Source organism: Sarcophilus harrisii, chromosome 2 (genome assembly GCF_902635505.1).
Source record: "Sarcophilus harrisii chromosome 2, mSarHar1.11, whole genome shotgun sequence".
NCBI lineage: Eukaryota > Metazoa > Chordata > Mammalia > Dasyuromorphia > Dasyuridae > Sarcophilus > Sarcophilus harrisii.
This window is the reverse complement of record NC_045427.1, coordinates 428,144,993-428,163,043: the sequence shown is the minus strand read 5'-3', so window position 1 is coordinate 428,163,043 and position 18,051 is coordinate 428,144,993. Positions and strand designations below refer to the sequence as shown.

Here is an 18,051-nt window from a genome sequence, read left to right as displayed (position 1 = left end):
ATTGAACTTAGGTCTTCTTTCAATAGTCACTACTTTAGATTAATACATGGAAAGAACTTATTAAATTGTATCTCTTTTCTAGGATAAGTGGCTCATTTTAATGTCATTGTCCATTGTCTATCACCTATATTTTCTATTCAGAATTATTATTATTAATTACCCTTTACCATTGCAGATTTCAGCACTGGTTATAAAACTTATACAGCCTTATAGAGTTACATTGGGTACTAACCCAGACTGCTCAACCAACTTATCAAAGGAAATCAGATCTTGCTGACTCTGAGACTTTATTCACTGTGCCACTTTGTGATTACCAAGTATTAAATTATTTCCTTAAGTCCCATTTCTTAGAAAACTCTGGGGGGGTCATAAGACCAATCACTTTTAATGGAGGTAGGGGATTGAAAGAGAAAAAGAAAAAGCTGAGAAAGGAAAATCACAACATTATGGGATATTGAAAACAAAGATCCCACCTTCATACCTTTACTGAGAAGTTCCTTTTACACACCCTGACCTAGGACTGTCAGCTTATAGTACCAGTGCAACCAGGTTCTCACTCATTTCAGCTGGGGAGAAAGCCAAATTAGTCCCCATCAGAAGAGGCTGGAAATACCATTGCTTATCATATCAACCGATACATTTTACTAGAACCATTTAACACTGAACATAGAATCATAAAACAAGAGAACTGGTAAAGAAATTCTTAGAAGGTAAAACAATGTCAGAATTAAGTAGAACCTTGGATGACAAAACACAAGATGGAATCTTAAGGTACATAATTTAGAACTAGAGAAGACCCTAGACTATAGAAGAACTAGTGTAACTGTTAAAAATAGAATGTAAGAACAAAATTAGAAAAAAACCTAAAGTTTTTAATCAATCAGTCAATGGCTTTTTATTAAATGCCAGACACTATGCAAGGCATTGGACATGTAAATACAAAATTAAGAGATTCCTTGCCCTCAAAAAGCTTACCTTCTAATAGATAGCTACTATGAGGGATGGTCAAAGAAGGAATGAGTCAGTCATTGCAGAAATCATGAGTGGAATCATATGGCATCACAGAGTCATGTTACTTCCAAGAGGAATAAATATTGATTTGATTTTTCCCCCCACAACAAGAATAAGAGACAAGAATGGAAATAGGGGAGGGGAAAGGTATGGGTGGAACACGCAAAGCATCATGGGATATGTAGTACATAAAACTTGTTCCTCAAAGGCTAAGAGAGAGGTCTGGAAGTTAATCTTCAAAATAACACTTGTCGTCATGTGATTCTTTCCCTAAAAGAGTCAAAAGGTATTTTGCCTCTTAAGTACAGAAAGAAATGGAAACCACATACTCACATCCAAAAGGCAATATGAAGGAAGGAGAAGTGAGAAATCCTAAAAACCAACAGAGAGAACCATACTTTCCAGTGAATTTTTGTCAGTATTTGGATGCATGTGATATAAGGTAGCTCTATTCATTTGACTTTTAAAAAAACACTGTAAATTGTATAACATTATATGAATAAGCTATTAGTAATAATTACCATTTATATAGAACTTTAAGGTTTGCAAAGCACTTTACCAATACATTTTCATTTGGCTTCATCCTTACAACAATCTTGTGAGGTAGGTCATCCTCATTTCATTAATAAGGAAACTGAGACTTTATTTAAGCATCTTGGCCAGTCACACAGCTAATAAGCAAGTGAGGCTAGTTTTGAACTCAGGTCCTACACTCTCCTGATTCTATGTCCTACACTCTAGCCACTCTGTTACCTAGCTCAAATATTATCTTTTCTTCAAACACAGAATTGATAATGCTGCTATCTATCCTCTTTGCTACTTTCGACAACATCGGAGTATTGTGTTCTGTGCTGTAGGTCCCATTTTGGGAAGGATATTTACAAAAGGATAATATCTAAAATAAAACAACCAAAAAGGTGAGAGAGTTAGAAAACTGGTCATTTGAGCATTGATTGAAGGAATGGGAGTTTTTGAGTTCTGGGGTAGTGAAGATTTTGGAGGGAAAGGGTAACACTCGAGTACTTAAAACCTTGGTACATGGGAGAGGAACAATTCGATCTCTTTAGCTCAAAAAGACTAAACCAAAAGCCATGAGTAGAAGCTAGAGAGAGTTAGTTCTTGGGAAAACAAAAGTTGGTTTTCCATTTTCCATTTTAGTTAAAATTGTTCCAAAGTGATATGATTTCGACTAACAGGATGATTTCAGAAAGGCCTGGAGAGACTTACACGAACTGATGCTGAGTGAAACAAGCAGGGCCAAGAGATCATTATATACTTCAACAACAATACTATATGATGACCAGTTCTGATGGACCTGACCACCCTCAGCAGTGAGATCAACCAAATCATTTCCAATGGAGCAGTAATGAACTGAACCAGCTACGCCCAGCGAAAGAACTCTGGGAGATGACTAAAAACCATTACATTGAATTCCCAATCCCTATATTTTTGCCCACCTGCATTTTTGATTTCCTTCACAGGCTAATTGTACAATATTTCACAGTCTGATTCTATTTGTACAGCAAAATAACGGCTTGGTCATGTATACTTATTGTGTATCTAATTTATATTTTAATATATTTAACATCTAGTGGTCATCCTGCCATCTGGGGGAGGGGGTAGGGGGTAAGAGAGGAAAAATTGGAACAAGAGGTTTGGCAATTGTTAATGCTGTAAAGTTACCCATACATATAACCTGTAAATAAAAGGCTATTAAATAAAAAAAAACATAAAAAAATTTTTTAAAAATTTCTACAACACTAAAGATTGACAGGAAGACATGAATTTCAAAACCAGTCTCACGCACTTATTAGCTATATGACCCTGAACAAATCATTTAAGTTTGCTTACCTCAACTTTCTCATCTGTAAAATGTCTAATTGTTGTTGTAAAGATCAAATGAGATAATAAATGCAAAGTGCCTAGTACAATGCCTAGAATATAAATATTGGTTATTATTATAATTATAAATAAATGGGGAGGCCCATATCTGCTCAGTGTAAATAAGCCCTCTATTAACATTTATATGTCACCTTTGAGGTATCTTCCAGCACAGAGATTCTGTGATTCAACAGTGTTACAGAAACTTTACCAGTAATCCAAAGCCATACAGCCAGCCCATCCTAACTAATTTTGACAATAGGGAATGTTATTTCTAGGCAGATGATAAGTTACAGAATCACATTTTTCAGGGAGGCATGATCTTAATCCAGATCTTTCTAAAACACCTTGAACACTTTTTTACTCCTATCCTAGCAATTGCTACTTAATAGTCACAGCCTTAGGACTTCAAAGACTTTCTGTTGGTCCCCAAACTAAAGTTTCTCATATGTACTGTCTCCCCAAATTAGAGCCTAAGGTTTTTGAGAGTGTTGACTGAAAGTTTTGGGAGTGTGGACTTACTTTTTTGAATCCCAAGTGCTTAGCACAGTACTTGGCACATAGAAAGTACATAATAAAGAGGTTTTTCCCCCATTCATTCCTTTTCTCTCAAGCCTATTGTCAGAGTTACTGAACATCCAAGAAAGAAGCAAAGATGTACATTATTATTCACTGTGATTTCACCCCCACACACACAGAGAAGTATCCTTTCAACAGTCTAGCCTACATCAGTTTTGTTCATGCTAACTACTCAGCAGAAATTCCCAGTGGATTTTCTCAATTAGCACAGTTGCCTTATCATGGTCAGAATCACTGTTGCTGTGTGCCTGACAGTACTGTTTCTCCAGCTCAGGATCATAATAGCATTTGTCTCTTTTTATGTTAAAACGAAGGTAAACAGTCTTCTCTAGAGCAGCCCCCACTCTAAGCCAACCTCAGCATCCCTGGGAGGAGGAACACTACATGAAGAGTACAGCATGGCCAGAGCTTACTTACCCCAAAGGGAGATTGGCTCTTTGTATTTCTTTCTTCTTGGCAGGAAAGGACATAATGCTCTCTCCTACATTGGCCAATCCTGAAGGGAGGGGGCTACTGCCTGCTATTTCAAAATTGGGGCAGGAGCCAAGGTGCTTGGCTGAGGGGATGGATGCCTTATGGCTGTGAGGATTCTGAGAGACCAAACCTTCTCTCGGGAATGAGCAACATGATTGTGTTTCACTCAGGGAAGGCTTGGGAAATTCTTATTTCACTAGTAAGTCAGTACTTTCTTTGTAACTGTCTTTATTCCATATGTTTCCAGATTTTTTTATGTATGTGTGTGTTCACACCAATATTGTGTATTTATTTTCTAAGTTCTGTTGAATTCAATTTATCAATACATAGCTTTCCCTTCAGTAGAATGTAAACTCCTTGATAACATAAAATATTTTAATTGTTTTCATTCATTTATTTTATTTCAATGGTTAGTATAGTTCTTAGTACAAAGGTTCGGAGAAGCATAGATGTAGAGTTGAAAGAAGTCTTCATGATTCAGAAGGATGAGGCATTAGATAGTTATTGGGAAGATCACAGAGTCTTGAGAAAAAGGACCTGCTTTCAAATTTCACCTTTGATATTTATTACCTTTGTGAACTTGAGAAAGTCATTTTATCTCCATAGGCCTCAGTTCTCACATCTGTAAAATGAGAGGTTGCATAAGATAGTCTTTTAGTTTCCTTCAGTTTTAGAAATACATTCTAGTTCAGTCCCTTCATTTTGCAGATGAAAAAAGAAAACCAAGCAGGTCAACAGACTTTTTCATGGGTACACTGGAAATCAATGATAAAGAGGAGATTCTAACTTAGATCCCATAGTTGATGCTTAATAAATGCTTTTTGAAGTTTTGAAAGACTTGGTAATTCTGAGCATTACACTGATATTACCAGACGCCAGAAGACCAATGTTAAAGCTTGCTACACACCTCTTAACAGAAAGGTGATGGACTTTACAGTAGAATGAAACATATATTTGGGGGAGGGAGGAGTATGCCAATGGATAAATTTTTTTTGTTTTACTGTATCTGTTCGTTACAATAATTTCATTTTTTTCTCTTTTTTTCCAATGAAGGAAATTACATGAAAGAAGAAGAAAACAGAATTTTTTGTTTATTGGGAGAAGTTAATCTAAATAAAAATTTTCTTGAATTAAATTATAAAATAAAAGATCCAGAAATATAGAGGATCTCAGAAGTAAGTTAATCCAATCTCATTTCATAGATGAAGAAACTGAGGCACGAGGAGTTTAAGTTGAACTCTTTCAACTCTAGATATAAGCTTTAGATCAATCCCTTCACTTTAAAGAGAAAAAAGATCCAAATTGGTCAAATGATGTGCCCAAAGTAATATGGATAGAAAAGGTCAGTGTTGTTGTTTATCTTTCCTTCTCAAAGATGACCATGACATCAAGGAGGTGATGCCATGACATGCAAGTAAGTTGGTTTAAGTGAGGGAGGACTGGGCAAAGTCACCAGCCTCACTTTCTCCTCTAAGTCCTCTGCCTTCAGAGTCAATACATTTTTATATAATAATGTGCCTTCAATGAATAGTCAGGAAATGCCCTAGGGTCATATGTTATCTACTTTTAAGGATCTAGATAAATCCTCTTCTAATGTCTCATCATGACCTGGCAGTGATCCCAGCTTCTCAACAGAAGAGCATAAGGTCTGAGTGAGTCCTAATAAAGCAGAAAAGCTTTAAGTCCAAACCAGGGACAGACTGTATGACTGAAGATCAACTCAACTAAGTATAGTGATCATCCTTGGAAGTTAAGCCACCAGGACATGAATTTTTCCAGCCCCAGAAATTCATGAAGACTGTACACAAAGGCCTTGAGAGTCACAATCTGTATTAGTGTAAGGAGTATCAGGACCATGAAATTCAGACATCTTTTACTCTAAATTCTGCACTTATAGATAAGAAAACAGATCCACAAAAGGAACAAATCCAGTCTCAGACACGCAGTAAATGCCAGAAATGGTTCCCAGTCTGGGTCTACTGATTTCCAGTCTGGGGTGAGACTTTACAATTTCTATAGTGCTTTTCTAGGTATCAGGAAATGTAGTTCTGACCCTGAATATTTATATGACCATAAGCAAGTTAGTTCTCTGTCTCTGCCTCTTAAAATGAAGGTGTTGGATTTGATGATCACTAAGTTTCCTTTCCAACTAAGAACCTCTGAGAGTGCTCATATGACATTTTGCTTGTACCATTCTAACACATTTTGTTGTTATCATTCAGTAATACTCAGTTATTAGTCAGATGAAGAAATTGAGGCAGTCAGGTTGACTTGGCCAAAGTTATACATCTAATAAGTATCTGAGAGAAAAGAAGGGAAGGGAAGGGGGAGAAGGGGAAAGCGAAAAGAGAAAAGGGAAAAGGGAAAGGCAGGAAAAAGGGAAAAGGGAAGGGAAAGGAAGGGGGAAAGGGAAGAATGGATAGACATCACAGAAAAGTCATAATGAATGGAACTTTGGGCCATGGAATCAGGAAAACCTCAGTTCAAATCTAGCTGCATGAAAATAAACAAACAAAAAACTAGTTTTGTGACCCTGGGCAAGTCACTTGATCTCTGCCTGCCTCAATTCCCTCAACCATAAAATGAGAAAAATACAAGCACCTATCTCCCAGGATTGTTCTGAAGATCAAATAAAACACTAATTGTAAAGTGCTTAGTACAATATCTGACACATCATAAGCACTTAAGATAAACTTGTTTCCTTCCCATTATCATTGTTGTCATCAACAACACCTTGTGATCTTGGACTAATCACTTATATGCTCAGTATCTCTTTCTCTTCAGTTATAAAATTGAAGAAGTTAGATTCAGTGCCCTCTAAGGTGCCTTTCAGCTCTAAATCAATGATACTAGGATCCTATTATTATTATACTCCCTCCCAAATGTGACAGGAAATGACTATCAGCAATCCTTCTCAGAGCTGGGTAAAATCCATCTTTATTAAAAGGGGAGGGGAGAACCATCCGGTGTCAGCTTTCAATTGTTTAGTTACTAATCTAATCGGTGACAACTTATGCTTTTAGATTTATGACTTTTCAAAAATTGGAAATATCCTTTTACGAAAGGCTGTTTGAGGGAGGATAATTACCCCCAATACAATCTGGGCTGATTCTTTTTTTTTTTTTTTTTTTTTTTTTTTTTTTTTTTTTTTTTAACTCAACAACATTTCCTACATGTGTTCAGTGAGGCTGAAAATGATATTTTGATAATGGGCACACAGAGCGTTTAACAGGCCTGGATGACAATGTGAGACTTTTTTAAGGAAAAGAGGAGGCAATGAAATGCACTAATAGGAGTCATTAATGGAGGGAGAGAGGTTTGCTGGCGAAGGCGATGGCTCTGCAGTTCTCAGTTTTGCCATTTTCTTAATAAGGCTCTTTGAAGATGAAGCTAAAGTTTGATCTTTCCAAAAAGCAGCAAGCCTAGAACTTTCCTAACCCAAGCTGAGTCTCCTGATTCTGATTGAGCCTTTCTTAGAGAGGAACCCAGTCATCCTTACATGCACTAGGTAGATATACTTAGCAAGTACCACTATTAAAGGTATGATCCATTTATATGCACACAAAAAGAATTACGGTTTTAGATCTAGAAGGGACTCCAGAACGGATTTGGTTTAAGCAACTCATTTTATAGGTCTGAAATGGACAGCTCTAGAGTGGGAATCAGGGGTGTGCTAGCAAATATTTAACAACTGTCATTGGTTCTGTTGTAGCCTTTAGCTTAAAAAAGATCAAGGTCAGTTAATAGATCATAGATTAAGAGTCGGAAGGGACCTGAGAAGTTTGCTAGTTGACTTTCTCATTTTATGAATAAGAAAAAAAAGTCCTTGAGAAAATAAGAGATTCACCCAAAATTTCAGGTCCTAAACAGTCCTTAGCAAATTTCATCTTATTTTGTTTTCAAGGCACTTTAAAATATTTACTTTCACATAAAGGAGATCCTATCTTATGGTCTTTTGCTCCTCACTAAGGGTAAACACCAACATCTATTCATTTTTTATTGATTCTGCCCAAGATCTCACAGAAATGTCCTTGGCACTCTGTGTTGTAGTAGAAAAAACACTTAAATTAAAAATATTCAGAAGGCCTGGTTTTGATCTGGGGCAAGACTTCATCCCTCTAGGTTTTGGTTTCCTCATCTGGACAAAGAGGAATTTGGATTTGATGTCAAGGTCACTTCTCACTTTATTTAACACTCTGTGATTTCTTAAATTCTGAACATATTGCCCTTAACCACAACAAAGTGAGGATGGAGAAGTAGGTTATACTATCAGATGGGCAATCCAGAAAAGAAAATTTGTATGAGAAAAAAATTAGCTTTCAGAGAAGAGGTGGGCTATAGGTGCAGCAGGAGACAAACATTTCCAACTGCTACTTTTGTGTTGGTCTGTTTTAATTAATTCTACTTCTTGGTTACAAGGAATAGTTCCAGGGCAGTGGTAGTACATCACTGAGAAATGAAAGCACTGCTAAAATTAATTTTAAAAGAAAGGGAAGAAGTTATGACAGAATGAAACTAATCTTATTTAATAATAGCAATAATAGCATTTACAAGTTACATAGATTGAGAGGCATTTTACATATAACATTTCATTTGAGTCTCACAAAAATCTGTGTGGTAGGTGTTATTATCAGTCTTATTTTATGAGAAAGCTGAACAGAAGTTAAGTGACTTTCCAAGTCTGCCTAGCTAGTCAGTAGTTGAGGAAGGACTTGAATTCTTGACACAAAGTCCAGAACTCCTTATATTATACCAACTAGCTATCCAGTGAATCTCAAATACTGAAAGACACACACAAATACACCCACAGTCTTCTCTTCTCCTTATTAAATTCCTATGATTACTTTTCAGAAAGTTAATGCCAGACCCTTGATGATCCTAATTGCCGTCCTGTGGATAACTTTATCCTGGCAATGTCCTTCCTCATATGTGACATCCAGAACAGAACAGAAAAGTGTGGAAATTATCTGACAGGACAGAGCACTAAAGACAGGCTCCTTCCTAGTCCTGGATGTTCTGCCTCCCTAAATACCATATGTGATAGATAGTATTAACTTTTTTTTATCAGCTTTGTTGTACCCCTGACTTATTTTATGCTTGCTAAAAAGACAAACAAAAAACACTGTCTCCACACTAACTTTTGCTTTTTTTTTTTTTTTTTTTTGCATGGCTATCATCATGGTCCACATTCTACTGAGTGTCATAAGCCCTAAATTCTTCAAACCTTGCATCTTTATTCACTAAGAGCCTTGAAAATTCTGTCTTATCTTTAAAGTTTACATTCGCAGCTTAAATCAAGATAGCCAAACCATAGTGTTGTACCGCCACACTTAGAGAATGCATAATGATCTGGAATGGTCTTGCTACCTTGGATGGCTCAGTTAAAGCATTCTTTAATCATGGATTGTGCGCCTTCAACATATCCTCCCTGCCCCCACAAGCAGAGCTCACAGACAGTTGTCTACAGCTGGACCCAATCCTGAGGATTGGTGGCTACTTAGAATGCCTGGGCTAGACAGTCCTCCCATCCTCTCCTATACCTAGGACCTTTGTTCTTTATTAATTTGCTCCTGAAGACAAAGTCAATTTAGTCCTAGGGAATTGCATGACTGAATGACACATCCCTGTTGTGAAATTTCAATTTCTCTCAAGTGTCTCTGTGTCACAAAAGAAAAAAAAAAAAAAAAAAGGGAACAGAACCAAAGCGAGATCTGAAAAGAAAAAGGAAACTGCTTGCTCACTGTTTTCTTGCATTTCTATAGAAACAGGCTGAGCCCTGGTCTAAGTAGGCAAAGACTTTAGATATTCATGGTCTTGGGGGAGCAGACATCAGGTGTGTACCATCTGGCCAGGCTGTCCTGGGACTGCTATAGCAGCAATTTTCAGAGGATGGGATGGGGCAAGTGAACAGGCCTTGGATACCAGAAACATCAGATTAATAGGGACAGGGAACTAGTGGTTTTCTCATTCCACATGCCCAGTTGCTTCCGTGACATCATCCTCCCCCATACACACACAGACAGGCACACTGCCCTGTTCGTTCCTTCCTGCCTCTGCAAGGCTACTGGCCAGGGAAGAAGAAAGTGCAAATCTTTGCAAAACCTGGGAAGAAGAATCATTGGTCTCCAGTCTAATCACTGCAAAATCTCTAGGGAGCCAAGGAGACCATGCCAAGAAGGGGGAAATTAACAATAAACTATTATCAATTCCTATCAGGAAAACTGGCCCTTTATCAATTCTTCATTCTCTATGGGATTTTTATTAATCCCACCTTAGTGTGCTTTTACATTTTTCCTCATGTTAACAATTAAATGTGGAATTATAGGTTTTAAAGAACAGCTGGATTGATTACAAGCTGATCTTTCAGTTGGCCCTTGATGAGAAGAAAAAGGTCTGGTTTAGACATGGTAACCTATTTCCACCCCAAGCTTTATTAATGTGTTTTGTTTTTAAATTATAAATATTTGCAGATTACCCTCACTTTGTGAGAAAGCTCTTGCAACAAAGTAAAACAATTAAGTAAATTAAGTAAAAGTAATCTTGAAGTGACCTCATCTGTTGTATATACAATATTTTACATCTGGAGCACCATTCCCCACATTTCTATTTTTAAATTGTTGTAATTAAGAGAAATCTCCTACCTCTTTGTTCCTTGTAACAAATACGAACAGTCAATCAAAACAAATTTGCTCATTGGCCCTCAAAATTATATATAAATATGTATAATATACATATTATATAGTGTGTGTATGAGTGTATACAAGCACATCTAAATCTGAATATATCACCTCTTTGTCAAGAGGTAGGTTAACATTCTTCATCATTGTTTCTCTGGAATCATGAATGGTTATTGTTTTGATCATAGTTATATTGCTTTCAAAATTATTGTCTTTATGGTGTAATTGTTAATGTAGAAATGATTTTCCTGGTTCTGCTTGTTTTATTCTGTATTACTTCATTCTGCATTACTTTCATCTATTTCCTAATTTCTTACAGCATAATAGTATTCCATCACATCCATTTATCACAACTTAGTCATTCCCCAAATGATGGCTATTAATTTTTTGTCATCACAAAAGAAAATTTTGTGGTATAACTATTTTTGTACATTTAATTCCATTTCATCTTTCTTTGATATCTTTTGCATACAGACTAAGCGATGATATATCTAGGTCCAAGTACATTCACTGTTTAATAAAATTTTGGTATAATTCCAAATTATTTTCCAGAGTCATCACACCAGTTCAGAGATGTACCAACCGCTTATCAACATGAATGTTTTCTACAATGCTTCCAATATTTATAATTTTTCCTTTTTTCCATCTTTGATAATTAGATATATGTAAGGTAAAATTTCAGAAAGGTTTTAATTTGTATTTTGTGATTACATAAATGACTACAGAAGAAAAAAGTATTAAAATCAATTAGGGGCTAAATGACTTAATCCTAAAAAATTGGGAGGGGGAGGTTGTCAAAAAATAAAACATATAAACTATAGATAATTTATTAAAGCAAATAATATCAATGAGACAATACATCAAAATTTGTGGATTGCAGCTAAAGCCGTTGTTAGATAAAAATATATAACGCTAAACATTTTAATTGACAAAAAAGAAAAAGACCGAAACAATGGATTAGGAATGCATTAAAAATAGTAGAAAAACAGACAAACAAAGAGAAGGTGGGTATTTTTTTTTTTTTTTTTTTGCTGAGGCAATTGGGGTTAGTGCCTAGGGTCACACAGCTAGGAAGTGTTAAGTGTCTAAGACTAGATTTGAACTCAGATCCTCCTGACTTCAGGGTTGAAAGATGGGTAATTTCATAAACAAAGCAAAAAAAAAGGAGAATTCACTTGAAGCCACAATCTTCACCACATACAAATTACTTCACCTTCCAGTATCAATAATTTCAACATGTCCTTCCCTTTCTTCCCTTTTTTTCTTTTTTTTTCTATCTCTAATTCTGGGTGAAATGGAATTTTGTCCGAGTCTGGGTTGATTCCTGAGGGGTTGTTAGAGCCTGTTTCATGGAGGAACAGTAGGTGAACAACAGCTAATGCTGTGATGATGAAGGGTAGGATGAAGTGAAAGGCAAAGAATCGTGTGAGCGTTGCTTTGTCTACTGCAAAACCCCCTCAAATTCATTCTGGTAGAGTGGTGCCAATGTAAGGGATAGCGGATAATAGGTTAGTAATTATGGTAGCACCTCAGAATGACATCTGACCTCAAGGAAGAACATACCCAACAAATGCTGTTGCTATGACAGTGAGGAGGAGAATCACGCCAATTTTTCATGTCTCTTTGTATAGATAAGATCCGTAATAGATTCCTCGGCCCACATGTAGAAACAGGCATATAAAGAATATTGAAGCCCCGTTAGTGTGCAGGTTACAAAGGAGTCAGCCGTGGTTAACATCACGGCAAATGTGGGCTACAGAGGAGAAAGCGGTAAGTGTATCTTGCCCCTTTAGGTACCTTGATGCTTTTCTCCCCTTCTGGATCTCTCACTATATTCACAAAAACTCAGTGTAGATAGTTGACCAACTTAGCTCACTTCAGTTCAGAACTCTGGAGTTCAAGCGATACACCAGCCTCAGCAACTCCGACAGAGAGATAACAAGTATGCACTATCACGTCCAGCCAGCAAAGCAACCTGGTTTGTCTCGGTTTCCTATAGAACTTGCTTTTTTTGTTGGTGCATTTTAAAAGTTTATATAATACTTTATTCTCTCTTTTCTCCTTTAAAAAATGTTAATCATATGACTAGTCTAGTGGCAAAGGACATGAGAACTAAACTTACCTCTTCACTCACAACTTTATTACCTAGAACAAGTGTCTTTAGCTCTCTAAATCTCAGGTCTTCTAAGCAAAAATAGGATTGTGACTTAACATCATAATCAGCTCTAATCTATGATGCTATATCTATGGTAAGTCCCTTAGATGCTCTGACTCTTCTAAGGGGAGAAGGTTCTTCTATGATTGGAGTCATAGGGCCATCCATTGACTGTGATTTCTTGACTCAAGTACCAAATTTTTTACTGTTTAATGGGATGACTATGTCTGTGATATAGGCAAGGGGATAAGACAATCCTTCCTCTTGAGAAGCTCACAGTCTAATGGGCAAGACAGTATGCAAAAAGCTAGATATAAGATAAATTGGAAATAATCAATGGAAAAGATATGAAGGAAGGAGACCTAGCAATACCATATCTCAAACTATACTATAAAGCAATAATCATCAAAATAATTTGTCATTGAAAAAGAATTATGTTGGTTTATTCAGATTGATCTTGGTTGATCCCATTAGAGTAAGATAAATTAAGTTCAGAACACACAGAAACAAATGAATAGAGTATTCTTGCGTTTGATAAACCCAAACAAAGATCTCAGTTATTAGTGCAAAAATTCACATTTTGACAAAAACTGCTGGGAAAACTGGAAAATGGTCTGGCAGAAACTAGACATAGACCAACATGTCACACTGTATAACAAGAAAAGCACAAAATGGATACATGATTTATACAGAAAAGTTTATATCATAATCAAATTGCAAGTTTCCTGTCAGATCTCTAAGTAGGGGAAGAGTTCATGTTAATCAAAAGATAGAGAGGATAATAGGAAGTAAAATGAATAATTTTAACTTCATGGAATTAAAAATGCTTTACACAAATAAAACCAATGTAGCCAAAATTAGAAGGAAAGCAGGAAACTGGGGGGAACATTTTACAGCAAATTTCTCTGATATCAAATAGATAGGGAACTATGTCAAATTTCTAAAGATAAGAGCCATTTCTCAATTGATAAATGATCAAAGGATATGAACAACACATTTTCAAAAGAAAAAGTTAAATCTATAAATAAGACTTTGAAAAGATGTTTTAAATCTTGAATAATTAGAGAAATGCAAATTAGCACAGCTCCAAGGTATCACCTTTTACACACCAGATTGGCTAAAATGACAGTAAATGAAAATGACAAATACTGAAAGTGATATAGGAAAATAGGTACATTCATGCATTATTGCTGAAGTTGTGAATTAGTCCAATCATTCTGGAGAACAGTTTGGATCTACACTCAAAAGTCTGTAAAACTATGCTTACCCTTTGACTTAGCAATACCACTATTAGCTAGGTCTATATCTCTAAGAAATGAAAAAAAATGAAAATTACCCACACGTACCAGAATAATTATAGCAGCTCTTTGTTTTTGTGGTGACACAAATTAGAAACTGAGGGCATACCCATCAACTGGGAAATGGCTAAACAAATTATAATGTATAAATGCAACATGTGCTTTAAGAAATGATGAAGAGGATTTTTCTTTTTTTATAAAAACCTAGGAAGATATTAACTGATGCAAAGCAAAATGAGTTGAACCAGGAGAAGAATCTACATGGTAACAAAAAAAGTACCAGAAAATTAGCTGTGAAAAACTTGACACTTTGATCAATGCAATGATTTGAATCACTTTAAAAGACTTCATGTTGAAAAATACTACCTACCTCCAGATAGAGAAGCAATGAACTCTGAATGCAGATTGAAGCATATTTTTTTCTCTTTTATTTCTTTTGCTTTTTTATTTGTTTGTGATATGGCTAATGTGGAAACATATTTTATATAACTTCATATGTATAATGGGTATCATATTTCATTTTCAAAATTGTGAGGAGGGACAGAGGAAGAGAATTGGAAACTGAAAATAAAAAAGGAAAGGAAAAGAAAATAATCAACTGATGAAAGGCATTAGAATTTTTTTCTTTATTTTTTTTATTATAATAACTTTTTATTGACAGAACCCACACCAGGATAATTTTTTACAACATTATCCCTTGCACTCATTTCTGTTCCGATTTTTCCCCTCTCTTCCTCCACCCCCACCCCTAGATGGCAAGCAGACCTATATATGTTGAATATGTCACAGTATATCCTAGATACAATATATGTGTGCAGAACCAAACAGTTCTCTTGTTGCACAGGAAAAATTGGATTCAGGAGGTAAAAATAACCTGGGAAGAAAAACAAAAATGCAAACAGTTTACATTCATTTCCCAGTGTTCTTTCTTTGGGTGTAGCTGCTTCTGTCCACCATTGATCAATTGAAACTGAATTAGGTCTCTTTGTCAAAGAAATCTACTTCCATCAGAATACATCATCATACAGTATTGTTGTAGAAGTATATAATGATCTCCTGGTTCTGTTCATTTCACTTAGCATCAGTTCATGCAAGTCTCTCCAAGCCTCTCTGTATTCATCCTGCTGGTCATTTCTTACAGAACAGTAATATTCCATAACATTCATATACCACAATTTACCCAACCATTCTCCAGTTGAAGGGCATCCATTCATTTTCCAGTTTCTAGCCACTACAAGCAGGGCTGCCACAAACATTTTGGCACATACAGGTCCGAAAGGCATTAGAATTAAGAAAAGTCAGGAAAAACTTCTTGCAAAAGATGGTATTTTAATTGGGATTTGAAGGAAATCAGGACACAGATGAGAGGAAAAAGAACATTCTAGTCAAGGAAGAAAGTAGGGGAAAATGCTCAGTAACTGCAGTATAGATGAATAAGGGCTGAACTTAAGTTCACAAGGATCCTAGAGGATGAAATGTTCTATTTGGGGTCAGAAGACCTGAGTTCAAATGATAAAGCTGCTACTTACTACCCATTTTACTTTGAGAAAACCTGATTAAGTCTTCATTTACTCATCTATAACATATGAGTTTTGTACTTATTTGCATCTGAGGCACCTTCCAACTTTCACTGTTATTCCAAACATGTTTCTGATCCTGTGTGATTCTTGGTAAAGTAATTAGTCAGAGTTGTGAACCAAAAGGAAGTTAGCAAACATTTGGTTGAACCTCACTATTTCATAGATAATGAAACTGATATTTGGGAAATCATGTGAAATGACTTGGCCAAAGTCCTACAGATAGAAAGTGGCAAAGCTGGGATTCCGACTTGGATGCCTGTCATATTCTTGAAACCGTCATTTAAAGCTCACTGAATCTCAATGTCCTTATCTGGAAAACAGGATAAGTATATTACATATGCTATAATAGACAGCAAATCTACCTGGGGATTGGGAGGATATGAGTTCAAATCCCACCCTGACATTCTCTGACTGAGTAATAAGTAACCTCTTCTCTAAGGACTCCAACCAGCTCTGAATCTATTAAAGAACAGGTGTTGATCTGCACTGGTGGGTGCAGTTTCTCACCAAGAGTTTGCTAGACCACAGAAATCACAGATTGAGGTCAAAACTACCCTTCTCACTGGATCAGTGCTTAGCATAGTGCCTAGAATATAGTAAGTGCTTACTAAATATTTGATTGATTGTTTTAAAGAAGGTATTTTTAAAAATAAAATCCTAAAGGACTATAAAAATGAATTATCATATATATATATATATATATATATTAAACACCTATATGCCAGAGAAACATAAAATTTTCTTAGGCAAAAAGGAGTCCTTAATGGAAAAAAGTTTAAGAAGCTCTGGTGTAGAGCATTGGCTAGGTGGCTTACTCCAAGTAATATAATGGGTATATATCAGGCTTTGACCTATAGCTTCCTAGTCTGAGTTCAGCTCTTCTATAAACAACAGCAATGATCTCTCCTTCTACAGGAAGCTTTTCCTGTTGGTTCATCTCCAATTTATCCTATACATATCTTATCTGTCTCATTGTTGTTTGCATCTTATCTCCCCCATTAGAGAGTTTTTCTTGAGATTAGGAACTGTCTTTTGCCTTTCTTTGTAACCCTAATGCTTAGTACAGTGCCTGGAACATAGCATGTGCTTACTGACAGACTGATGAAAATTATTAGAATTAAGAAAAGTCAGGAAAAACTTTTTCTAAAAGATGGAATTTTAATTGGGACTTGAAGAAATCCAGAACACAAATGAGAGGAAAGAGAACATTTTAGTCATGGGGGAAAGTCAGTGAAAATGCTCAGAAATTGCAGTATAGATGAACAAGGGCTGAACTTAAGTTCACAAGGGTCCTGGAGGATGAAATTTTCCAAGTGGAGACAGAAGATCTGAGTTCAAATGATAGAGCTGCTATTTACTACCCATATAATGTTTACTGACAGACTGATTGGCTAATCACTTCCTTCCATTTGTAAAGCCTATGACAATTTACACATGACTTTCGCATGTATTATTTTATTGATAGCAAGCTATAATAGAAAGAGCATTGCTTTGGGAATAGAAGGACCTGGATTCTGATGTTGAATTTGCTTAGTCATGGGCAAGTTGCTCTGAGCATGAGTTCCTTCCTTTATAAAAAGAAGGAAGTAAACAAAATCATTCCTAAGATTAGGGAAATAATGTGGTGCAGTAGAAAAAACCAGAGCTCTGAAGTTACTGGAGCTGGCTTTAAAGCCCATCATCTCTGTCACATATGTTCTGGATGATAGGACAAATTTCTTTACTTCACTGAATCTCAGTTTCCCACAACTGCAAAATGAATAGGTTGAACTAGATGGCCTCTGAAGCATCTTTCAGAGATAGATTTATGGTCCATCTGATATTCATGATCATATGTAACTTGTGTGGATGTAGTTAGGCAAATGCTAGAACCAACTCATACTGGCTCATGAAAACAGATTGTAAAATTCTCAATGTGTGCATTTATGCCTCAGAAATCAGAAACTGATGCAAATTAGGGCTTGTTTTATAAATCAAAAAGTACTAAAGAAAATGTTAATGTAGATTAAATTTAAAAGTTATGTCATACATTTTAAAAACATTTACCAGGATACCACTAGATATGAACAATGAATTGTAGTTATATTATGGAGTAATGTGAGTAAACTCAATCTGTCATATAAACAAATTGATACTGACCAAGTTAAGTGACTTCCTCAAGGTAATACAACAGAATTGGCACTTGAGTCTCTGACCCCAAATCCATTGCTTTTCCCACTATTGAATAATTCATTTTTATTGTTTCTGGAATCCACTGTGTTAAAAGATCTCTCAAATTACTGCTCTGCTTCATGTAATATTTTTCCACAGTTCTCCTCATGCTGGAGCTTATATCTGAAGTCCAGAAAGACCTCTATCCCTACGCTAGCTGCTCTGGAAAGATCATGTTGAGCTCC

General features: G+C 36.0%; 2 long non-coding RNA genes across 3 annotated transcripts in view; one reads left to right on the top strand and one right to left on the bottom strand.

Moving 5' to 3' along the window:
• Positions 1-659, bottom strand: part of LOC116421154 — a 56,718-nt gene extending 56,059 nt beyond the window's left edge. Inside the window, exon 1 of the long non-coding RNA XR_004231461.1 lies at positions 482-659. This is a non-coding gene — a long non-coding RNA (uncharacterized LOC116421154). The remainder of the gene's footprint in view (positions 1-481) is intronic.
• An 11,611-nt stretch (positions 660-12,270) lies between these two features.
• Positions 12,271-18,051, top strand: part of LOC116421153 — a 39,946-nt gene continuing 34,165 nt past the window's right edge. For both annotated transcript variants that reach the window (XR_004231460.1, XR_004231459.1), the window contains exon 1: positions 12,271-12,392. This is a non-coding gene — a long non-coding RNA (uncharacterized LOC116421153). The remainder of the gene's footprint in view (positions 12,393-18,051) is intronic.